The sequence below is a fragment of the Pseudophryne corroboree genome, chromosome 2 (assembly GCF_028390025.1).
Source record: "Pseudophryne corroboree isolate aPseCor3 chromosome 2, aPseCor3.hap2, whole genome shotgun sequence".
NCBI lineage: Eukaryota > Metazoa > Chordata > Amphibia > Anura > Myobatrachidae > Pseudophryne > Pseudophryne corroboree.
In genome coordinates, this window is record NC_086445.1 from 34,817,920 (window position 1) to 34,841,621 (window position 23,702).

General features: G+C 47.4%; 1 protein-coding gene across 5 annotated transcripts in view; it reads right to left on the minus strand.

Annotated features, from left to right (window-relative positions):
- LOC134994743 (zinc finger protein 436-like) overlaps positions 1–23,702 on the minus strand; it is a 497,924-nt gene that overhangs the window by 415,139 nt on the left and 59,083 nt on the right. The gene's annotated exons all lie outside the window — the stretch shown is intronic.

Consider the following 23,702-nt stretch of genomic DNA (forward strand, 5'->3'; position numbering starts at 1 on the left):
AGAAACGTTTCCATGCAGTAATTGGTGCACAAGGGGTTCATACCAGAAACTGAAAGCAAAAGTTTCACATACTTTCGCCACTCACAGATATGTGATATTGGATCATTTTCCTCAATAAAAAAAAAAAGAGCACGTCTAATTTTTTGGTCTCATTTGCTTCTCTTTATCTACTATCAGGACTTGTGTGAAACTCTGTTGTACTTTTAGGCCAAATTCCAGCAGAAATATAGAAAATTCTGAAATTCTGTACACAAGCTTTCAAGCACCACTGTGTGAGCATATTACATATATATATATATATATATATATATATATATATATATATATATATATATATATATATATATATATATGTCCAAGTGGTCGGCACTCCTGATTAAATGAATATGATACCTGGTGCCTTCTCTTGCAGAGTTATCCACTGTAAACACATAGAATTGAGCGGCACTCTCAGGACTTTAACAAAGAACAGGTCCTCAGCCCATCATAAATTTGCAACGTTTCGGTAATTTTATTTCAACCGTCGTCAGGCATAGGTTATTGTGCCTGACGACGGTTGAAATAAAATTATCGAAACGTTGCAAACTTATGATGGGCTGAGGACCTGTTCTTTGTTAAAGTCCTGAGAGTGCCGCTCAATTCTATGTGTTTATATATATACACACACACACACACACACACACACACACATATATATATATACATATATACACACATACATACATACACATACACACAGTATATACGGAAAGTATTCACAGCGCATCACTTTATCCACATTTTGTTATGTTACAGCCTTATTCCAAAATGGAATAAATTCATTTTTTCCCTCAACATTCAACACACAATACCCCATAATGACAACATGAAAAAAGTTTTTGTGATTTTTGCAAAATTATTAAAAATACAAAAACATTGAAATCACAGGTACATAAGTATTCACAGCCTTTGCCATAAAGCTCAAAATTGAGCTCATGTGCATCCTGTTTGTACTAAACATCCTTGAGATGTTCTTACAGCTTAATTGGAGTCCACCTGTGGTAAATTCAGTTGATTGGACATGATTTGGAAAGGCACAAACCTGTCTATATAAGGTCCCACACTTGACAGTGCATGTCTGAGCATAAACCAAGCATAAAGTCAAAGTAATTGTCTGTAGACCTCCGAGACAGGATTGTCTCGAGGCACAAATCTGGGGAAGGATACAGAAAAAAAAGAGGATTTTGGTACTTACCGATAAATCCATTTCTCTGAATCCTCTAGGGGACACTGGAGTCCTATACAGTAGGGGTGTGAAGCCTTGAACCGGAGGTGTGGCACAATCTTAAATTTGCATTGTCTGCACAGCCGGCTCCTCCCCCTTCACATCCCTCCTCCCTCAGTTTGAAAAATGTGACTGAGAGAATAGGACATGACACTATAGCCCATGGCGAGGAACCGAACCGTACAACATATCAAACAGCGGCCAAGAACTCTTAACTGAATAACGAACGCTGTTTGCACGAACTGATTAAAACAAGAACTTGGAACACAGCAGGTTGACAGCACCGAGGCGGGCGTCCAGTGTCCCCTAGAGGATTCAGAGAAATGGATTTATCGGTAAGTACCAAAATCCTCTTTTCTCTTTCATCCACTAAGGGACACTGGAGTCCTATACAGTAGGGGACGTCCCAAAGTTTCCCCCCAGGGAGGGAGTGCTGTCGGTGGCCTGCAGAACTAAACGTCCGAACTTAGATTCTCCGGACGCAAAAGTATCAAACTTGTAAAATCTTGCGAACGTGTGGGCTGAAGACCACGTCGCCGCTCTGCAAAGTTGAGTAGTGGAAGCACCTCTGGCAGCCGCCCACGAGGCACCCACTGATCGGGTAGTATGAGCACCCGTCTGAACCGGAACCTGTTTGCCACAGGAAATATAAGCCTGCCGAATGGCAAGTCTAATCCATCTGGACAAAGTCTGCTTAGAGGCCGGCCAACCCTTCTTTGGCCCATCATAAAGAACAAATAAATGGTCCGACTTTCTGAAAGACGACGTAACCTGTACGTATACCCGTAAAGCTCGGACAACATCCAATGACACGTCCTCATCTGTGAGACCCTGGAAAGATGGGACCACTATCGGCTGGTTTACATGAAACCCCTGACACCACCTTCGGAAGGAAGTCTGCTCTTGTACGGAGTTCCGCACTATCCTCATGAAAAACTAAGAAAGGACTCTTACAGGATAAGGCTCCCAACTCAGAAACCCGCCTAGCCGAAGCCAAGGCCAGTAATAACGTGACCTTCCAAGAAAGATATTTCAGGTCTGTTCTTGTCAACGGCTCAAAAGTCGGTGACTTCAAATATTCTAACACCAAACCTAAGTCCCAAGGTGCCGTGGGAGGACGAAAAGGGGGTTGAATCCTCAGAACCCCCTGTAAAAAGGTTTGAATCTCTGGCAAGGATGCTAGCCGCTGTTGAAAAAGGATGGAGAGAGCCGAAATCTGAACCTTCAAAGAGCCCAATCTGAGTCCTCCCTCTAGACCGGTCTGAAGGAAAAGTAGAAGTCGCGATAAATGGAAGTTAGATGAATTCCATCCCCGTTCCTAACACCAAGCCATGTACTGTCTCCAAATCCTGTAGTAGTGCCTGGCTGTGACCGGTTTCCTTGCGGCAATCATTGTAGGAATGGCCGTTCGTGGGATCCCTCTGTTTCTTAAGATCCGGGTTTCAATAGCCACGCCGTCAAACGCAGCCTGTTCAGATCGGGGTGTAGGAACGGTCCCTGAGATAGCAGGTCCTCTCTCTGAGATAACCTCCAAGGATCTTCCGCAAGTAACCCTTGCAGGTCGGTGTACCAACTCCTGCGGGGCCAACCTGGTGCGATTAGAATGACCCACACTCGTTCCCGCTTTATTCTTTTCAGAACCCTGGGTATGAGTGGGAAAGGTGGAAAAATGTAAACCCTCCTGTAACACCAAGTGTTAATGCGTCCACTCCTTCTGCTGCTGAATCTCGAGTTCTTGACACATATCTGGGCAGTTGATGGTTTTGTCGAGACGCCATTAGATCCACCTGAGGCAGACCCCATCTTCTCACAATCATGTTGAAAATCCGTGGATGAAGGCACCACTCCCCCGGATGCATGTCCTGGCGACTGAGGTAATCTGCTTCCCAGTTCTCCACACCTGGAATGAACACTGCGGAGAGAATGATGTCTCTTCTTTCTGCCCACAAGAAGATCTTTGTGGCCTCCTTTAACGCCATCCTGCTCTTTGTTCCTCCTTGACGGTTTATATAAGCCGTCGTCGTGACATTGTCCGACTGAATCCTGATGTGTTGATTCATGACTAGGTCTTCTGCTAAGAGAAGGGCATTGTAGACTGCTCTTAGTTAGAGGATATTTATGGGTAATTTGCTTTCTTGTAGCGTCCACCATCCTTGAAACTGATGGTTCTCTAAGACGGCTCCCCAACCTCTGAGACTGGCGTCCGTCGTCAGGATCCTCCAATCCCAAATGCCGCATTTCTTGCCGGCTGTAAGGTTCTTGTGTAACGACCACCATATCAAGGAGACCCGTACTTGTGGTTGACGTCGGATTCTCCGATGGAGAAGCCAGTGCGAGCCTGCTCCCTGAGCAATGAGGTTCATTTGGAATGGTCGGGAATGAAGTCTGCCGTACTGGAGAGCTTCGAACGACGCCACCATCTTCCCGAGAAGTTGCACACAGAGGTGCAGAGAAACGGTCTGCGTCCTCAGTACCTGAGCCACTAATCTCTGTAGGTTCTGTACCTTGCTCTCTGGTAGGAACACACGTAATAGGACCGTGTCCAAGATGAGACCGAGGAATTGAATCCGTTGAGTCGGTATGAGGTTGGACTTTTGGAAATTGACAATCCATCCATGTTGAATTAGAAATTGATGTGATGTCTGAACATCCTTGAGCAGTCGATTCTGAGATGGAGCTTTGATCAGTAAATCGTCCAGATAAGGTATGATCGTGACCCCCAACAGTCTCAGTCCTGCCACCATGATCGCCATGATCTTTGTGAAAATTCTTGGGGCTGACGCTAGACCGAACGGCAAAGCCCGGAATTGGTAGTGCTCCGCCACCAGTGCGAACCGTAAGTAAGCCTGGTGAGGAGTCCACATTGGGATATGCAGATATGCATCCTTTATGTCCATGGATACCATGAACTCGCTTGGTTCTAAGCCTGCAATGACTGATTGGATTGATTCCATCTTGAATCTGTAGACTCTTAAAAACTGGTTGAAAACTTTTAAATTGAGTATTGGTCTGACCGTCCAGTCTGGTTTTGGCACGACAAAAAGATTGGAATAGAACCCCGTTCCTCTCTGAGAAGCGGGAACCGGAATAATGACCTCTGCTTGTAGCAATTTGTGAATCGCTGCCCGTAGTGCCCTTGCTTTTTGAGGGCACTGAGGCAATCCTGTTGTAAAAAACTGACTGTGAGGCCTCTGTTGAAATTCCAGTTTGTATCCCTGAGAGATTAAGTTGTTCACCCAAAGTTCTGGTGAGGTTTTGGCCCAGATGTCCTGGAAACCTTCCAGTCGGCCGCCCACCAAGGGGGACCCCAGGTGAGCTGGGAGGCCGTCATGCCACGGTCTTGTCAGCAGGTTTATCCTGCTTTCTGGTTGCTGCCTGCGAGCGGCCTCTACCTCTGCCCCCGCGTGCTTGTGCACCGAAACCCCTACCTCGGGCTCGAAAGGACTGTGATCTAAATGAAGTAAAAGATGGTCCCGAATAACCTCTCCTAGTTTGTGGAGCGGTTCTCGAATAAGGAGTGGGCAGAAAAGTGGACTTCCCCGCTGTAGCCTGCGAAATCCACTTGTCCAACTCTGGTCCGAACAGCATATCACCCCCAAAGGGAATGGATTCTACCGCCTTCTTGGTGTCAGAGTCACCTTGCCATTCTCTGAGCCATAAAATCCTTCTAGCCGATATGGCCAATGCAGATATGCGCGATGCTATTCTGCTAATATCCTTAGAAGCTTGACACAAGTATGAAGCAGATTCTTGAATGTGTTCCGCCAGCTGTGTAATCTCTTCTAAGCTATTTTCCTCCTCAATAGCTTGTACAATACGGCCGGACATGCACCCATGGCTTTGTTGACCCAAGCACAGATGATCGCAGGTCTCTGCGCTGCACCTGCTGCTACAAACATTGATTTTAACGCCGTGTCAACTTTACGGTCGGACGCATCCTTTAAAGTAGTTACATTAGGAATTGGCAAGATTGTCTTCTTTGACAATCTTCCTAGTGAAGCATCCACTACCGGCGGAGACTCCCACTTGTCCATTACACCCTTAGGTAGGGGGTAGGTTACCTGAAAACGTTTCGGAAATTGAAAACGTTTGTCAGGTTGTTTCCAAGCCTCCTCCATCTGAGATTGGAGGGATTTAGGAATGGGGAACGCTGCTGAACGCGGCTTCTGGGATTCGAACAAATCGAAATCTTCCGGCTCCCGGACTTCCTCTTCCTTAAAGCTTAGGATGTCCTTTACCGCGTCAATTAAGGAATCCAGACCCGAGATCGCCGAGTCTTCTTCAGGAAAATCGGCGTCTAGGTTAGGTTCAATTAACTCACCTTCTTCCGTATCCAGAAGAAAACCCTCTTCCTCCTCAGATTCTGGTATAATAGGAAGAGTTCTTTTAACAGCCATGCGCACACTCGTCTCAGAATGTGCGGGCGGTGTTAACTTAATGAGAAATTCCTCCATTGTCTTTGAGAATCCCGCAGCCCATTCTGATTGCTGCTTGCGGGATTCTACCATTTCCTTGGAGATTCTATTAGCAAGGTTGTCTTCCCAAGCCTAAGCCAGAGCACTGCTCCCAGGTGGAGCGTCCTTGTCTAAGCAGGAGTCGCACACCCCGGAGCTGCCAACCCACGTGCTCTTCTTGTTACACTTCGTACAAACATAGCAGGTCTTTGAGGTCTTGGTAGCCTTAGACATGTTGTTTTTTTAAAAACCCTTACCAGGGTATTACGCAGCGCTTTCACCCTTTAAACTAGGAAGAGAAAGACTGGGAGATGACGGAAGCGAAGGTATTGGATCCGGCTGGAATTACCTGTCCCCTTTTTCTCTATAAAAGGAACAGGTCAACAAATTAAAATAAAAAATAAAACACCAGCCGACTCGCAACCCTCACACCCCAACTGTAAATCAGCTACGATGTTAGAGTTGGCTTGCTTCTGTGTATTTTCTCCGGGATCTTTGAAACAGACGTCCCTTGAAAATATAATTTGTAAAGTTTGATTACTGATCAGGAGATCCTCGTATATTGTCGATATACATTACACCAGCAGAGGGAGCTGTTGCCTAACCCTCTCTCTACTATCTTAATGCCTGCACTATGCAGGCCATGCAGCAGGGGGAGTTACTTCCCTTATTAATAAACTTTCCCCTATGTACACTACTGGTGGGGGAGGACCCATCCCTCACCTCATCCTGGTGCCAAAACGAATAAACATGGCCCCCACTAATGTAAGTTCATATAAAAGATGTGGCCTGCCGCACTGTTTGCTTTAAGTGCTTTTACTGATTTTCCCCCTCTGCCGCTATACAGCGCGCTCCGGACCCGCCGGCTGGCGCGCGCGCGACAGGTCCGTCTCCCGTAGCGGCGCCTGTGCTCCGCTCCGCCCGTGTGACACTGTAGTTGCAGCTCGCCCTGGGGCCGCCGGCTGGCGCGCGCGTCGGGTCCGTCTCCCGTAGCGGCGCCTGTGCTCCGCTCTGCCCGTGGGTCTCTTGTACTGTGCAGCGCGCCGCTTCCGCCGTCCCCCCCCTGCTTACAGGGAAGACAGGCTGAGTCCCGCGCCGCACTAAGTCTCCCACGCGCCGGCCACCGTCGCTCTGCCCTTCCTCCCTGATTATTGTATAAAAGGGAGTTTTAAACAGTATTCACAGTAAAGTTATAAGAGAGAGAGAAAGAAGAAAAAAAATAAATACTTTTACTAACTGGAAGTCCCTAGCCTAATTCGACCAGTACTCACTATTAGTTGATTTTGGAGGATCTCCTGTGGAGAGATGCAGGTCCCTTCAATAGGGATCTTTGTCTCTCTGAAATTAGGTAGCTTTGTTCCCCCTTTCTTAGGGTTACGCAGCCCCTTTTAGATTTTTAGTCAGGAGCTCAAGTGCTCCACGTTGTGCCTCCAGCACAATTTTTCAAACTGAGGGAGGAGGGATGTGAAGGGGGAGGATCCGGCTGTGCAGACAATGCTAATTTAAGATTGTGCCACACCTCCGGTTCAAGGCTTCACACCCCTACTGTATAGGACTCCAGTGTCCCCTAGTGGATGAAAGAGAAATATCTGCTGCTTTGATGGTCCCAATGAGCAAACTGGCCTCCATCATCCATAAATGGAAGAAGTTTGGAACCACCAGGACTCTTCCTAGAGCTGGCCGGCCGTCTAAACTGAGCGATCGGGGGAGAATAACCCTAGTCAGGGAGGTGACCAAGAACCCGGTGGTCATTCTGTCAGAGCTACAGCATTCCTCTGTAGCGAGAGGAGAACCTTCCAGAAGGACAACCATCTCTGCAGCTATCCACCAATCAGGCCTGTATGGTAGAGTGGCCAGACGGAAGCCACTCCTTAGTAAAAATAAATCACATGGCAGCCCGCCTGGAGTTTGCCAAAATGCACCTGAAGGACTCTCAGACCATGAGAAACAAAATCATCTGGTCTGATGAGACAAAGATTGAACTCTTTGGCGTGAATGCCAGGCGTCATGTCTGGAGGAAACCAGACACCGCTCATCACCAGGCCAATACCATCCCTACAGTGAAGCATGGTGGTGGCATCATCATGCTGTGGGGATGTTTTTCAGCAGCAGGAACTGAGAGACTGGCCAGGATAGAGGGAAAGGTGAATGCAGCAATGTACAGAGACATCCTGGATGAAAACCTGCTCCAGAGCGCTCTTGACCACAGACTGGGGCGACGGTTTATCTTTCAGCAGGACAAGAACCCTAAGCACACAACCAAGAGATCAAAGGAGTGGCTTCAGGACAATTCTGTGAATGTCCTTGATTGGCCCAGCCAGAGCCCAGAATTGAATCCGATTGAACATCTCCGGAGAGATCTGAAAATGGTTGTGCACCGACGCTTCCCATCCAACCTGATGGAGCTGCAAAGAGGAATGGGCGAAACTGCCCAAAGACAGGTGTGCCAAGCTTGTGGTATTATATTCAAAAAGACTTGAGGTTGTAATTGCTGCCAAAGGTGCATCAACAAAGTATTGAACAAAGGCTGGTAATACTTATGTACATGTGATTTCTTAGTTTTTTTATTGTTAATAAATTTGCTAACTTTTTTCACATTGTCATTATGGGGTATTGTGTGTAGAATTTTGAGGGAAAAATAAATTTGTTCCAGTTTGGAATAAGGCTGTAACATAACAAAATGTGGAAAAAGTGAAGCACTGTGAATACTTTCCGGATGGAGAGAGAGAGAGAGAGAGAGAGAGAGAGAGAGAGAGAGAGAGAGAGAGAGAGAGAGAGTGTGTGAGAGTGTGTGAGAGTGTGTGAGAGTGTGTGAGAGTGTGTGAGAGTGTGTGTGTGTGTGTGTGTGTGTGTGTGTGTGTGTGTGTGTGTGTGTGTGTGTGTGTGTGTGTGTGTGTGTGTGTGTGTGTTTATTTATTTATTTTAAACATATGCAAATAATACACTAGAGTTAAAACACATGGAATGATTAATAGCCACCACTGCAATTGGTGGGTATTTAATCAACCGATGTCACCAGTCCGTTATTTTTTAAATCTGTATGAATAGTTGGTATAAATGCCACATAAGTATTAAATTGTCACGGTTTTCAAGCAAGGTAATTTGACCTCCAATGTAATATCTCATCCAAGGGGAAAACTATTACAGCATTTGGCAAAGTTGCAAACAAACCACCTAATTAATAAGTTGGTACAGGTTGAGTATCCCATATCCAAATATTCCGAAATACGGAATATTCCGAAATACGGACTTTTTTGAGTGAGAGTGAGATAGTGAAACCTTTGTTTTTTGATGGCTCAATGTACACAAACTTTGTTTAATACACAAAGTTATTAAAAATATTGTATTAAATGACCTTCAGGCTGTGTGCATAAGGTGTATATGAAACATAAATGAATTGTGTGAATGTAGACACACTTTGTTTAATGCACAAAGTTATAAAAAATATTGGCTAAAATGACCTTCAGGCTGTGTGTATAAGGTGTGTATGTAACATAAATGTATTCTGTGCTTAGATTTAGGTCCCATCACCATGATATCTCATTATGGTATGCAATTATTCCAAAATACGGAAAAATCCCATATCCAAAATACCTCTGGTCCCAAGCATTTTGGATAAGGGAGACTCAACCTGTATTAGATCTGGACAAAAAACAGCAATTACCTCCAGTACGCTAGGCAAGGTGTGCAGTGGCTGTAAGTCAGATCCTAGGAGCTGTGTTAGTGAGCGGTGTAGTTCCCAGCCGTCGGATCCTCTCTGAGGTGTTACCTCTGATCCGGATAAACTTTCACTGCATTCAATGAATTAGGAGCTGTTAGTCAGTGTTACTCTGCAAACAGAGCTCATTGTGGCTAGCGAATCAGTGACTGGTGACAAAGTAATAGTCTATGCTAGTCACCAGTCACTGGATCACTAGTTAGCCACAATAAGCTCTGTTTGCCGTCTAACACTAATGGCGGCTAATTGAACAGAGAACTTGTCTCAGTAGCTGCCAACTTTGGATTGCGGTGAAAGTCTATCCATGCCAGCAGTACCGCTTCAGGGAGGATTTGGGAGTTTTGTAGTTTTATATTTGGCCAGTCGCCAATCGCTATCTTGTTGAGCCTTATTATTTTTAATTACTTGCACTTATCGCGGCCAGGTTCTGTGTGGCAAGTAGAGAGACATCTGTGATGTGCTGCAAATGTGGACTACAGTATTCCATAATTACATCAAAATGGGAGTAATGTGGGGTGGGGGTATGCATTTCTCAGGTCTTGCATGCAAAACCAAAAAGAGAACACACCTTCCTGATAAGTATGTACTAAGGGGGTCATTCCGAGTTGATCGCTAGCTGAAAATGTTCGCTGCGCAGCAATGAAGCAAAAAATAGGATTTTGGTACTTACCAGGTAAATCCTTTTCTTTGAATCCATAGGGGGAACTGGAGTACTCTTGGGATATGGACGGTTCCACAGGAACTAGGCACTGAATAAATTAAAATTTGAGACTACTCCTCCCCTCCATATCCCAGAGTACCTCAGTGTTTTTTACTGAGCCGAACAGGAGCTATAGAGGTTGACAATGGAGAATTACATATAACAAAAACGGACAACAATAAAGTTGACACATAACGTTACTGACAACTAACAGTTGACACCAAACCCGATAGAACTTGCTAATTTGAAGCAGTCGGTGAGAGTGTGTTACCATAAGATTCTCTGAACCTACCACAACCAGGTAAAACTGCTCTGGGTGGGCGTCCAGTGCCCCCTTTGGATTCAAAGAAAAGGATTTACCTGGTAAGTACCAAAATCCTATTTTCTTTTTCATTTACTAGGGGTCACTGGAGTACTCTTGGGACGTACCAAAGTTTCCCCCGTGGGCGGCAGAGCTGTTTGGCACCTGTAACACTAGACGGCCAAAGCTAGATGCTGATGCCGCAAAAGTATCAAACTTGTAAAAGCGCACAAACGTGTGCACTGAAGACCATGTAGCCGCACGGCAAAGCTGTGTCGTAGAAGCTCCACGACCAGCTGCCCATGACGTTCCCACAGAACGTGTGGAATGAGCTGTTACTGATGTAGGCGGCTGTAACCTAGCATGAAGGTAAGCCTGACGTATGGTCAGTTTTATCTATCTGGATAAGGTCTGCTTAGAAGCTGGCCAACCCATCTTGGCCGCATCATAGAGGATAAACAACGTGTCCGTCTTACGAACTGTAGACGTTCGGGATACATAAACGCGTAGTGCGCGTACCACATCCAAGGTTCCAGAATCTCCAGTTAACACAGGAACTACTATTGGTTGATTGATGTGAAAAGAGGACACTACTTTTGGTAGGAAAGCGGGATTCGTCCGAAGTTCCGCTCTATCATCATGAAACACTAAATACGGTGGCTTGCATATCAAGGCACCCAAATCTGAAACACGCCTTGCCGAAGCCAAGGCTAGGAGAAAAATTGTTTTCCAAGCAAGAAACTTAATATCCACTTGTTGTAAGGGTTCGAAATAAAAAGACTGTAAGAAATCTAAAACCAGATTCAAGTCCCATGGCGCAGTAGGTGGAGTGAATGGAGGCTGTACTATGAGGACACCCTGCATAAAAGGTGTGTACCGACGGCAATAGAGCCAATCTTCTTTGAAAATAAATTTACAACGCAGATATCTGCACTTTTAGTGTGGATAAACGCAGACCTCCATCTAACCCCATCTGTAGAAATAACAAAAGACGGGATAACTTGAAAGATGATGTTGGAAACTTCCGAGCTTCACACCAACCTATATAGGCACGCCAAATTCTGTAATAATGAGCTGCCGTAACCGGCTTCCTAGCTCGTAACATGGTTGGTATAACCGATTCTGGAATGCCCTCTCTTCTTAAGAGGTAAAGGAACGGACCCTGTTGTAACAGGTCCGGACGTAGTGGGAGCGGCCAAGGATCGTCTGCGAGTAGACCGCGGAGATCCGAAAACCAAGCTCTCCGAGGCCAATGAGGTGCCACTAGTATGACTGTGACGGACTCTCTTTTGATCCGTTTTAGCAACAGAGGGAGCAGCGGAAACGGTGGAAACAGATACACGAGACTGTATGGCCACGTGATTGTGAGAGCATCCACCGCCACTGCCTTTGGATCTCTCGTTCTGGACACGTACTGGGGCGTTTGATGATTGTGGCGAGATGCCATCAGGTCCACTTGCGGGTAACCCCACTTCTGGACCAGCATGTGAAACACTTCTGGATTTAATGCCCATTCTCCTGGATGAAAATCCCGACGGCTGAGATAATCCGCCTCCCAGTTGAGGATTCGAGCTACTTCCCGCATTGACCGCCGTCGCATTGTCCGACTGCACCTGAACAGCCTGAGCCTGCAGCATGTGCACTGCTTGTCGTAACGCACTGTAAATTACCCGGAGTTCCAGGACATTTATAGATAGCAATCTTTCGTGATCCTGCCCAGAGACCCTGGAGCTGATAATTTTGAACTACAGCTCCCCAACCTCTAAAACTCGCGTCCGCCGTGAGCATTATCCAATTCCAGGCGCCGAACCGTTTCCCTGCGGTTAGATTCTGTACTTTGAGCCACCAGAGTAGAGACACTCTGGCCCTTGGAGACAACCTCACCCTGCGGTGAATCTGCAGATGCGAGCCCGACCACTGTGCGAGCACATCCAGTTGAAAAGGACGTGAGTGAAGTCTTCCGAACTGAAGCGCTTCGAAAGCCGCCACCATTGTGCCTAAGAGGCGAATGCACAAATGAACCGAGACTGTGCGTGGCTTGAGCACTAATTGTACCAGATGACGAATGACCTGTACTTTCTGTTCAGGTAGGTAAATTCTTTGATTTACCGTATCGAGAATCATACCTAGGAATTGAAGTTGTTAAGACGGAATTAGATGTGATTTCTTGAAGTTGACAATCCAACCGTGGTGAACCAGTACATTGTATGTCAGCAACGCCTGTTGAAGGAGGATTTGTTGAGACGGAGCTTTGATGAGTAAATCGTCCAAGTACGGAACTATTATCACTCCCAGGGATCTGAGATGAGCTATCATCACAGACATCACCTTGGTGAATACCCGAGGCGCTGACGAGAGGCCAAAGGGTAGAGCCTGAAACTGGTAATGGTTCTGCCGTATTGCAAACCACAAGAACCTTTGATGAGGTGGCCAAATCGGAATGTGTAAGTACGCATCCTTGAGATTCAGCGCAATCATGAATTCCTGTGGCTCTAGGCCTGCAATTACTGACCGCAGAGATTCCATCTTGAATCTGTAGTAAGTGACATACTGATTGAGACCCTTTAAGTTCAATATTGGCCTGACCGAGCCATCCGGCTTTGGTACCACAAACAGACTGAAATAATAACCCTGACCCTGTTGGTGTACAGGGACCGGAATCAAAACTGCTGCATCCAGCAGAGACTGAATGGCAATCTGCAGAACCGCCTTCTTGTCGTCCGACACAGGCAGTCCTGTCCTGAAAAACCGCATTGGCGGGAGACAGTCGATCTCTATTTTGTAACCTTTTAAGACTAAATTGCGGATCCACCCATCTGTGGACGTCTGAAGCCACGCCAACTGGAATGTCTGAAGGCGTGCTCCCACAATAGGAGATCCGAGATGGGCTGGGAGCCCGTCATGCCACTGGCTTGCCGGTGACTTTAGTATCCTGACGAGTGGTATTGGTTTGTTGGAAACCACGTCCCCAACCTCGTCTACCAGGTGTGGCCGTTCCCCTGCCACGCCCGCGAAAGGACTGAGGTCTAAAGGATTTGAACGCCGGTCCAGAATATCTCCTTCTAGGTACTGTTGGAGGCAATGGTAAGAAAACCGACTTTCCTCCCGTGGCCTCAGAAATCCATTTGTCCAATTCAGGACCAAAAAACTTCTCGCCTCCGTAAGGTAACGCTTCTATACCTTTTTTGACCTCTGCCTCCGCTTGCCAAGAACGTAGCCAGAGCGCTCGTCGTGCTGTAACTAGCGATGATGAAAGGCGAGAAGTGAGCTGACAGACGTCAGTAGAAGCTGTACATAGATAGTCAGCAGCTTCCCAGATTTGATCAGCGAGAAGTATAAGGTGATCATCACTTAAGGCGGACTTGAGTTCTGTTATCCATACCATTAGCACCTTAGTTACCCAAATGCCACCCAACCCAGGTCTAAGCAACACTCCTGCTGCTGTATACATGGACTTTAGCATAGCTTCTATTTTACGGTCCGAAGGGTCCTTAAGCGTAGTAGCAGTTGGTACTGGTATGGTTAATTTCTTTGTAAGTTTAAACACAGACGAATCCACCAATGACGGATTCTCCCATGTAGCTGTTACTGAGTCTGGAAACGGATAACTAGACCTAAATCTGTTTATCCGGATTCTTTCTTGTTTCTAGTAACATTTTATTAAGAGATTCCGAAACAGGAAAACATATTGGAGTTCTCTGTCGTTTAGTAAAGACGACCTCATCATTTGTCAGAGGCTCCTCAGTTTCTGTAAACTTCAGAGACTGACGCACCGCTCTGATGAGATTATCAATGCCCGGGCTGTCAAAATCGTCATCATCTGACTGCTGGTCTACTTCGCCCTCCTCAACCTCATCTTGTACAGTGAGGTCTGGCATAGAATCGTCAGAAAGCAACATAGCAGAAACCGGTAAATTATAAGACAAATAAAACTTATCCCTCTTACCCAAAAAGGATTTGGACTTTTGGTAAGGCTGAGACCCCTCCGGTAGTTCTAGCAGTCTCACCCTAGACTCAGATCTTGCCGCCTCTCGCTCTTGCCGAGTGGCGGCCAATTCTGATTGCAATCCAGCCAGGACATCTGCTAGCATAGCCCATGGCGGGTCCGGGGTTGAAATTGGCTTTGAAACCGGAGCAGAAATTGTATCTGTCTCTGAATTTACAAAACATACTGTACATGTGGTAGATCCCACTCTTACAGACATTGCAGTGAAACTGCTTTTTAGACTTTGCTGGTGTCTTACTCATTATGCAGACAGACAATACAAAATACAAAGACAGACAACTTGCGTGACTCCGTAAATAGCACTAAGGTGTCTCTATAAATATATATCTGGCCAAGTGCAGTGCATGCCAGCAATATGCCTGATCCCAAATTCCCCCTAACACCCCTGCGCCTTCAATGGAGGAGAGATGTAATATAGGAAATTCTGGAAATACAACAGGAAAAACAACAGGAAGAATGGTTAAATATGTCCCCATGCTCACAGTATAACACAAAGTGCAGGTTTATAATTATGTAAGCAGATTTAATAAACATCTTATGTTGCATTCAAACCTGCACATATAACTTGTATCCTGTTTAACAAAGGCTTAATAGCCTATTGTAATACATATGCAGCGCTGCTGTATTTTTTATAAACAAGAGTTGAACATGAGATTTCACTATGGAGCCTGCCTTTTTCAACTAACTCTCATTTGTGTGCCTCCCCCCCCCCCCCCCGTGCTCCGTGTACCGCTCACTATACACGGAGGCCGGGCTATGGTGGAGAGGGAGCCGGAAGCGGCATCGGGAGCCGGGGAGCGCGCTGCATAGAGCCGTGGAGCGGCCTATGCATAAATCAACGTGGCCGGCGCGGCTCAGAGTGGTGGGGAGGCAGCGTAATCAGCGGCGCTGGAAGCGGCGGCGGGCGGCTGAAAGCAGCGGCGGGCGGCTACACACACACACAGTATCCCCACACAGTGGGGCGGCAGCGTGAGCTGACCGCCCCGTCCCAACATACCTGGACCCTGTGGTGAGGGCTATGACGGGGCTTCTTCTGTAATCTCCGTCCAGCCTTTTCTGCAGGAGTCCTGCACGTGGTGGTGAGGGAGCTCTTTCAGAGAGGCCCGACACCCACAGCTGCTTTAGCAGCTTCCACTATCCCGGACCCTCGCCTTTCTGGAAGGGGGGGAAGGGATGTGGAACATTGAAAAAATCAAAAGAAATCCAATAATTGTGGACCAACTCCACAAGCCTGGTTACTCTGTGAGCACCGAAAAAACACTGAGGTACTCTGGGATATGGAGGGGAGGAGTAGTCTCAAATTTGAATTTATTCAGTGCCTAGTTCCTGTGGAACTGTCCATATCCCAAGAGTACTCCAGTGACCCCTAGTGGATAAAAAAGAAAAATCGACACTTCTGCGCATGCGGCGCAATGCGCACGCGCGACGTACTTTCACAACGGCCGATGTAGATTAATACAGGGTCTAGCAAAGCATTTCAGTCGCACTGCTGGCCGCAGAGTGATTGACATGAAGACGGCGTTTCTGGGTGTCAACTGACCGTTTTCAGGGAATGTTCGTAAAAACGCAGGCGTGCCAGGAAAGACGCAGATGTGGCTGGGCGAACGCAGGGCGTGTTCGCGACGTCAAAACAGGAACTGAACAGTCTGAAGTGATCGCAAGCGCTGAGTAGGTCTGAAGCTACTCTGAAACTGCACAGAATTATTTTGTAGCCGCTCTGCGATTCTTTCGTTCGCACTTCTGCTAAGCTAAAATACACTCCCAGTGGGAGGCGGCATAGCGTTTGCACGGCTGCTAAAAACTGCTAGCGAACGATCAACTCGGAATAACCCCCAAAGTGTCAGTGACAGGAAAGGCAAGGGACAGGTACAACCTACATGGGAATAAATTCTCAGCCATGGGACATTGGTAAATCCTCTACAAGATCAGGATGGATCTTCTGTAAAGTAAGTAGGAAGAAAGGGATTTAGGAGTCACTATTTCAAGTGACTTGAAGGCAGGAAAGCAATGCAACAAAGCAATGAGAAAGGCAAGTCAGATGCTTGGTTGCATAGGGAGAGGAATCAGTAGCAGGAAAAAAGAAGTGATAATGCCACTGTATAGGTCATTGGTGCGGCCCCATCTGGAATACTGTGTCCAGTTCTGGAGACCATATCTCCAGAAGGATATAAATACAGTAGACAGTGTACAAAGAAGGGCAACTAAAATGGTGCATGGCCTACATCACAAAACGTACCCGGAAAGGCTAAAAGATCTTAACATGTATAGTTTGGAGGAGAGAAGGTAAAGGGGAGACATGATAGAAACTTTCAAATATATCAAGGGTCTTAACAAAGTTCAGGAGGGAAACATTCTTCAAAGGAAGAGAAGTATTAGAACTCGAGGACATACACTGAGACTGGAGGGGGGGAGGTTCAGGGGAAATTTAAGGAAAAATTACTTCACAGAAAGGGTAGTGGATAAGTGGAATAGTCTCCCATCAGAGGTGGTAGAGGCTAAGACTGTAGAGCTATTTAAACATGCTTGGGATAGGCATATGAATATCCTTACAAAGAATTAAGGTTCAAAAAGGGTTGAGATTACCTAAAGGATAAAAAAAAAAAGGGCAGACTAGATGGGCCAAGTGGTTCTTATCTGCCGTCAAATTCTATGTTTCTATGTAAGTGTGAGATATAGGGAACATGCTACAGACAGTCTGCTTTATATTGGACAAAATGGTGGGACGGGAGAGGGGGATTGCTAACAGGAATAGCAATTTATATTACATAGTGGCTACAAAGGGTATTCACACTCCCTCCTTGTCACTATCTGTATACAAATGCTTCCTGCTGTTCTATTGCATGGGTGTGGCTATCTTGGATTGCATCACATGATGCATTCTGACAAACCAGTCTCAAGCAATTCCAGTCACATGATTCAGCCAGCCTATCAGTGCACAAGGCGCCCTACTTAAACAAGGAACTGCTGGTTGCACATTTCCAGAACAACTCTTATCCTTACATGAAGGTCTCCTGGCACTGATCAAATCTCTGCATTTCCCAGTGCACCTGATTCTATCTCAGCATTTTGCATTTCCAAGTGCACCAGACTCTGCCTCAGCACTCTCCAGTACCAAGGGCCTCTGGTCCGGTCCATGGATTCCTCTTCCATCTTGCACACTTTCACTGTGGCTTCAGTTTCCCGTTGTTTCCCTTGCCAGGGGCCAGTTACTGTGTTTCCTTCCAGCTCTGAGTTCCCTGTAATGAGCTTCATGTCTATGTTCCAGTGTTCAGTTCTCAGTCCTGAGTGTCCTGTAGCTGGTTCCAGTCCTGAGTTTGCTGCTGCAGATTCCAGTCTTGAGTGTTCAGGTTCAGTCTCCAGTTCTGAGTTTCGTCTCCCAGGCCGGCAGTACCCTCAGAAAACCATGTCACTCTTCCGGGTAAAGGCTTAGTTGAGCAGGAGCTTAATCATTGCTGCCCATTTCAACTTTTCATCTAGCAAGTCAACTAAGCCCAAGGGTCCCGATATGGATCATCAAAACCAAGAATTTGCGACACTTCAGCCACTTACCACCTTAAACTGTCCCTCTATCTAACTGGGATGAGTGATAAAATAAGATTTTAAACCTACCGGTAAATCTTTTTCTCCTAGTCCGTAGAGGATGCTGGGGACTCCGTAAGGACCATGGGGGTATAGACGGGCTCCGCAGGAGACATGGGCACTCTAAAGAACTTTTAGTATGGGTGTGCACTGGCTCCTCCCTCTATGCCCCTCCTCCAGACCTGTTAGAAACTGTGCCCAGAGGAGATCGTGTTACAGATCCAGCGAGCAATAGTCTGCTTAGAATCAGGCGAACCAACCTTGTTGGCTGTATACAGGACAAACAGAGCCTCTGTTTTCCTAACCCTAGCCGTCCTGGCTACGTACATTTTTAAGGCCCTGACTACGTCCAGGGAATTGGAGTCCTCCAAGTCCCCCGTAGCCACGGGCACCACAATAGGTTGGTTCATATGAAAAGAAGAAACCACCTTAGGCAAAAATTGAGGACGAGTCCTCAACTCTGCTCTATCCACATGAAAAATCAAGTAGGGGCTCTTGTGAGACAAGGCCGCCAACTCAGACACCCGCCTTGCAGATGCCAAGGCCAGCAACATAACCACTTTCCAAGTGAGAAATTTTAATTCCACCTTTTAAAGAGGTTCAAACCAGTGTGATTTAAGGAACTGCAGCACCACGTTAAGGTCCCATGGTGCCACAGGTGGCACAAAAGGAGGCTGGATGTGCAGCACTCCCTTTAGGAAAGTTTGGACTTCTGGGAGAGAAGCCAATTCCTTCTGAAAAAATATAGATAGGGCCAAAATCTGTACCTTAATGGAGCCTAATTTTAGGCCCATATCCACTCCTGACTGTAGGAAGTGGAGAAAACGACCCAGATGGAAATCTTCCGTAGGAGCATGTTTGGTTTCACACCAAGATACATACTTCCTCCAGATACGGTGATAATGTTTCGCCGTTACTTCCTTCCTAGCCTTTACCAGAGTAGGAATAACTTCCTCCGGAATACCTCTCTCAGCTAGGATTCGGTGTTCAACCGCCATGCCGTCAAACGCAACCGTGGTAAGTCTTGGAACACGCAAGGCCCCTGCTGCAGCAGGTCGTCCCTGAGAGGAAGAGGCCACGGATCTTCTGTGAGCATTTCCTGAAGATCCGAATACCAGGCCCTTCGAGGCCAATCTGGAACCACGAGTATTGCTTGTACTCTGTTTTGTCTAATGAGTCTCAACACTTTTGAGATGAGAGGTAGAGGAGGGAACACATAGACCGACTGAAACACCCATGGTGTCCCCAGGGCGTCTACCGCCACTGCCTGAGGGTCCCTTGACCTGGTACAATACCTCCGAAGCTTTTTGTTGAGGCGTGACGCCATCATGTCTATTTGAGGAAGTCCCCAAAGACTTGCTATCTCTGCAAAGACCTCTTGATGAAGTCCCCACTCTCCTGGATGGAGATCGTGTCTGCTGAGGAAGTCAGCTTCCCAGTTGTCCACTCCCGGTATGAAGACTGCTGACAGAACACTTACGTGATTTTCCGCCCAGCGCAGAATTCTGGTGGCTTCCGCCATTGCCACTCTGCTCCTTGTCCCGCCTTGGCGGTTAACACGAGCCACGGCTGTGACGTTGTCTGATTGAATCAGAACCGGTAGGTCGTGAAGAAGATACTCCGCTTGTCGTAGGCCGTTGTAAATGGCCCTCAATTCCAGCAGGTTGATGAGTAGACAAGCCTCCTGGCTTGACCGTAGTCCCTAAAAAATTTCTTCCTTTTGTGACTGCTCCCCATCCTCGGAGGCTCACGTCCGTGGTCACCAGAACCCAGTCTTGAATGCCGAACCTGCGACCCTCTAGAAGGTGAGCACTCTGCAGCCACCACAGGAGAGACACCCTGGCCCTGGGGGACAGGCTTATCTTTTGATGTAGGTGTAGATGGGACCCCGACCATTTGCCCAGAAAGTCCCACTAAAACGTCCTCGCATGGAACCTGCCGAAGGGGATGGCCTCGTAGGCTGCCACCATTTTTCCCAGAACTCAAGTGCATTGATGAACAGACACTCTCTATGGTTTTAGCAGGTCCCTGACCATGTTCTGGAGGTCCTGGGCTTTTTCTATTGGTAGAAAAACCCTCTTCTGTTCCGTGTCTAGGATAATGCCTAGGAATGATATTCGAGTCGTTGGAATCAACTGGGACTTTGGCAGATTGAGAATCCAACCGTGTTGATGTAACACTCTCAGGGAGAGCGACACGCTTTTCAGCAATTGCTCTCTTGATCTCGCCTTTATCAGGAGATCGTCCAAGTATGGGATAATTGTGACTCCTTGTTTGCGCAGGAGCACCATCGTTTCCGACATTTGGTGAAAATTCTCGGGGCCGTGGAAAGCCCAAACGGCAACATCTGAAACTGGTAATGACAGTCCTGTACCGCAAAACGCAGGTATTCCTGATGAAGAGGAAATATGGGGACATGAAGGTAGGCATCCTTCACGTCCAGCGACACCATAAAATCCCCTGCTTCCAGACTGGATATCACAGCCTGGAGAGATTCTATCTTGAATTTGAACTTTTTCAAGTATAGGTTCAGGGATTTTAGATTCAAAATGGGTCTGACCGAACCATCCGGCTTCGGGACCACAAACAGTGTTGAATAGTACCCTTTTCCTTGTTGGTCTAGGGGGACCTTGACAATCACTTGCTGTTGACACAGCTTTTGAATTGTATCTAATACCACTTTCCTCTCCGGGGACGAGGTTGGCAAGGCCTACTTGAAAAATCGGCGAGGAGGCACCTCTTCGAACTCCAGTTTGTAACCTTGGGATACAATTTCCAATGCCCAAGTATCCACGTCTGATAGAACCCAGACCTGGCTGAAGAGTCGAAGACGTGCCCCCACCGGTGCGGACTCCCTCCGTGGAGCCCCAGCGTCATGTGGTGGATTTAGCAGAAGCCGGGGAGGACTTCTGCTCCTGGGAACTAGCCGAAGCAGGTGTTCTCTTACCTCTACCCTTACCTCTGGCGAGGAAAGAGGAGCCCCGACCTCTTCTGGACTTATGCGACCGAAAGGGGTTTTCTTTTGCTGTGGGGGAACAAAAGGCAAAAAAGTAGATTTACCCGCGGTAGCTGTGGAAACCAGGTCCGCGAGACCATCCCCAAACAAAACTTCACCCTTGTAAGGTAAAACCTCCATGTTTCTTTGAGTCGGCATCACCCGACCATTGGCGGGTCCACAGAGCTCTTCTTGCCGAAACTGCCATGGCGTTGGCTCTGGACCCAAGCAGCCCCACGTCTCTTTGAGCGTCTCTCATATATAAGACTGCGTCTTTAATGTGACCTAAAGTCAGTACAATGGTATCCTTGTCCGGGGTATCCATGTCAGCCAACAAGGTATCTGTCCATGCTGAAACAGCGCTACAAACCCATGCCGATGCTATTGCCGGTCTGAGTAAAACACCCGTATGTGCATAAATAGACTTTAAGGTAGTTTCCAGTCTACGATCCGCTGGATCCTTAAGGGCCGCGGTGTCTTGAGACGGTAGCGCCACCTTCTTGGACAGACGCGTTCATACCTTGTCCACCCTGGGCGAGGATTCCCACCATACCCTGTCCTTTGCAGGGAAAGGATACGCCATAAGAATCCTCTTGGGAATCTGCAGTTTTTTGTCTGGAGTTTCCCAAGCTTTTCAAATAATTTGTTCAGTTCATGAGATGTGGGAAACGTTACCTCAGGTTTCTTTCCCTTGAACATGCATACCCTCGTGTCAGCGACAGAGGGGTCATCTGTGATATGCAAAACATCTTTTATTGCCATAATCATATAATGAATACTTTTGGCCACCTTAGGGTGTAACCTTGCCTAATCATAGTCGACACTGGAGTCAGAATCCGTGTCGGTATTAGTGTCTGCTATTTGTGATAGGGGACGCTTTTGAGACCCTGACGGACCCTGTGACCCAGTCAAATCCACGGATTGACTCCCTGCTGTTTCCCTGGACTCAGCTTTGTCCATTCTTTTATGTAATAATACATTAGCATTTAAAATATTCCACATATCATACCAATCATGAGTCGGCGTTGCCGACGGAGACACCACAATAATCTGTTTCACCTCCTCCTTGGATGAGCCTTCCGCTTCAGACATGCCGACACACGCGTACCGACACCCGTACACACACACACACACACACACACACACACACACACACACACACAGGGATATATCTATAAGGGGACAGTTCCCCAACAAGGCCCTTTGGAGAGAGAGTATGCCAGCACACACCCAGCGCCAATTGACACTGGAAACAATTCCCAGATATAGCGCTTTATATATATTAACAGTGTAATACACTCACTGCGCCTAAATGTGCCCCCTCCTCTTTTTCAGCCCTGTGTCACCGATCTGCAGGGGAGAGTCCGGGGAGCCAGCTTCTCTTCAGATCACTGTGGAGAAAATGGCGCTGGTTAGTGCTGAGAGACTAAGCTCCGCCCCTCTAGTGGCGGGCTTCGGTCCCGCTCAAAATTACAATTAATGGCAGGGGATGTACATATCTACGGACTCCGCAGCCCATATGTGAAAAATGCCAAAACGGAGGTTTATATTGCTGCCCAGGGCGCCCCCCCTGCGCCCCTCAGTGCCTTTCAGTGTGTGTAACGTGTGGGAGCCTTAGAAGTCTTCTTTCTTCTTATACTCACCCGGCTTCTATCTTCCGGCTCTGCGAGGAGGACGGCGGCGCGGCTCTGAGATGCGTTCCGATCCCTCTGGAGCTAATGGTGTCCAGTAGCCTAAGAAGCAGAGCCTATCCTTTAAGTAGGTCTGCTTCTCTCTCCTCAGTCCCACGATGCAGGGAGCCTGTTGCCAGCAGTGCTCCCTGAAAATAAAAAACCTAACAAAATTCTTTTTTCAGAGAAACTCAGTAGAGCTCCCCTGTAGAGCACCCATTTTCCTCTGGGCACAGAATCCAACTGAGGTCTGGAGGAGGGGCATAGAGGGAGGAGCCAGTGCACACCCATACTAAAAGTTCTTTAGAGTGCCCATGTCTCCTGCGGAGCCCGTCTATACCCCATGGTCCTTACGGAGTCCCCAGCATCCTCTAGGACGTAAGAGAAAACACAGAAATACCTTCAAATAAATTATAGTTAAGTGTCACTGGCTGCCTGAGATACAGCTTTTACACTCTAAGCTGCAGAACCCAACACCGGAAGCCTGTAGGTACCGGTCACCTCTCCCGGATACAGTCACTGGAGGAACAGATACCGGCTACAGTGGATCTGCCTGGGGGCTGTCACGGGGCTCTGGGCCTCTGGGTATATGATGAAGCGTAGGTGTAACTGGATGGGATAATACCAGGTATCAGTGCCGGCTGTAACAGAACGGACCACTTACATCAGGAAGATCATGTAGATCGCCATGAGGACCCACAGCCTACGTCACCTCCTTATAGTGAGTGGCCGGCACAGCTCTGCTCCCTCACAGAGAGCTGGCATCACTCCTCCACTACACCAAGCAGATTATCACCAGTACAGGAGAAAGTGTCATGGTTCCTTACAGTCCCAGCACCCACACCTTCACACGAGCCCTTATGTCTCACCTATAGGCCCATCAGCCCTCCTAATAAGGCCATTACTCTACCCCCCTGACCTCCCACCTACTCTCTGTCCCAGATCACCCCACATATTACCCCCCTCTCTATATACTGTATATACTGACAGGCAGGGCCCTCTTCCCAGGCCGCAG